Genomic DNA, 2,381 nt, shown 5'->3' with positions numbered 1-2,381 from the left:
TGGGTAAATAAAATTTATAAAAAGTGTACTATTCGATAGAAATAAATATATACATAGATTCATATAACAGTATATTCCAACAATAAACATAATACTATTACTATAATCTCCATACAAACAGTTTTCATGATATAATATTTTTTGATTAATTGATTGAATGTATTTGATGCTCTACATGCATAATCAAGATAACAAATGGATTGAGATCAAGAAAAGTAAAAATTACCGTAATGAGCATCAGGAACGTCCATTAGGTCGGAGACCAGCCCATTTCCAATGAGGTTCAATTTAAATAATACATTGTCTGTCTTCAGCTGAAAGATAAACAGTTTAATTCCATAACTGAATAATTATATTTAAGTAAGTTACAAATTTACAATTAAATATATGAATGACAAAATTGTTTTCTTGTCAATTAACTGTGCTATATTGTTATTTAATTGGCTGGTATTGTCGATTTAAGGATTTTGTAGTAAAATGTTCGTAAAATCAGGAAAAATGAGAAAAATGTCGATAGGGTTGCAACAATTCTGATCGGGGTCTAAAACAAGGGGATGCATAGAGCCTTGTTCAGGGTCCCGGAATGAAATCCCTGGGGTGAGGTTCATGGGGAGAAATATTACGGTACAGGATCGCCCATGTGATTTTTGACCACAATTGGATTGTCTATCAAAATATATTTGTCTGGATCGGCAAATTAATGTCGTGGAGTCGGACGAGGGAGCTGATGTTAGTTTATAAGTTATGGTAACTCGGACTGCATGAGCAAAGCCATTTGCGTTTCAAGTTAAAAATAATGTTTAGTTCACAGTAACATGTGCTACTGGGGCCCTGACCTGGGATTTGTCAATCTCAGCTTAGCAAATGTCTTAAGTCAAAAAAGTTAAGATGTCCTAAAGCAAATATCTTAAGCTGAATTATCAAACCAAAATCTTAGCTTAAAAATAGTCTTAGATGGCACATGAGTACAGTCAACTTTTTAATTTTAAGCATGGGCTAAGTAATATTGATAAATCTGGCCCCAGCATACCAACTTATGCGGAGTATATAAGGACAGGCTGAGGTTATTTAATTTATTCCCTTTGGAGGTCAGAAGAAAATTGTAAAAAAAAAAAAAAATTGTAAAAAATTAAATGTTAATTCTAAATTGTAGAAAGCTTCCTCCTAGCGCTATTTTTTGTTAAATGGTCTGCTACCTTATCTTTTATTGAAAACATTTTATCATATATGATCAGTGGACCACAACTTTGGTGTTGCGCCTTGCCCATGTCTTGCTCTAGGCACTTTCCAAGTAATTTCATCCATTGCATATTATTCATCTATATGAAATAAATAAATAAATAAATATATAAATAAATAAATAAATATCAGTGCACACATAGCCACATAGAGAGAGTGAGAGAGAGAGAGAGACGCTCAGCCATGTACGGCTCATGTATGGTTTATATCTGTATTTAAAACACAGTATATTGTAAATGTAAATGTATCACCGTTTTCGACTTTCTTTTGGAGGGGCGCCATGAGCGTTTCCTCTTAAACGGATACCGGCACTTTATAAATTTTCATTATTATTATCATTCTTATTCTTATTAATAATAATAATAATAATAATAATAATAATAATAATAATAATAATTATTATTATTATTATTATTAGGCCTATTAGGCCTATTATTATTATTATTATTAATTAGGCCTATTATTATTATTAGGCCTATTATTATTATTATTAGGCTTATTATTATTATTAGGCCTATTATTATTATTATTAGGCTTATTATTATAATTAGGCCTATTATTATTATTATCAATAATACAGTCCTATATAAAATGCTCAACTGCTCTGTATATTTGAAAACGGGAAGTGTGCAACCGGCCACCACCTAAATTATTCAAAAATTAGTTTGACAATGGAAAAAAAAAATTAAAATTGTATTCATATTTAAGTTTTTTTCGGCCATCTACAGCAAAATCATAAATCGATATGTGTAAGTGCCCCCTGGATCCCCTCTATTTCAAATTTCTGGATCCGTCACTACAACAGTAGCCTTATTTGATATCAACATCATGGAGGTACACATCCATGAAGATAATAATATCAATATTGATAAATACGGTGTCATTTGGGCCTACCCCGATCACTTTCACTGTCCTTTAAAAATAATATATGAAAATATTTTTGTCGGGCTATAACAAATTTCGATTATTCAGGATTAAAAGTTGTGTACCAGATAATTATCTCTTGGTAATAAATTGCATATATTGTCAATGAAAAAAAACGAATCGATACGAATCTACATGTAAATAATTTCAGGTCTTTGGTGGTTTTAGCGAGTCACTTGGAATGTATGTTGTTGAATAAAATGCAGCATGTCAGTGCA

The 2,381-nt window shown here is 31.0% G+C and overlaps 1 long non-coding RNA gene across 1 annotated transcript in view; it reads right to left on the bottom strand.

Annotated features, from left to right (window-relative positions):
• Positions 1–307, bottom strand: part of LOC117108828 — a 3,384-nt gene extending 3,077 nt beyond the window's left edge. Inside the window, exon 1 of the long non-coding RNA XR_004445418.1 lies at positions 227–307. This is a non-coding gene — a long non-coding RNA (uncharacterized LOC117108828). The remainder of the gene's footprint in view (positions 1–226) is intronic.
• Positions 308–2,381: the final 2,074 nt, after the last annotated feature.

The sequence above is a fragment of the Anneissia japonica genome, unplaced genomic scaffold, assembly GCF_011630105.1.
Source record: "Anneissia japonica isolate Jap-2015-1 unplaced genomic scaffold, ASM1163010v1 scaffold6417_len956965_cov193, whole genome shotgun sequence".
Taxonomy (NCBI): Eukaryota; Metazoa; Echinodermata; class Crinoidea; order Comatulida; family Comatulidae; genus Anneissia; species Anneissia japonica.
Note: the sequence above shows the minus strand (reverse complement) of the source record. Positions and strands in the feature narration are given on the sequence as shown.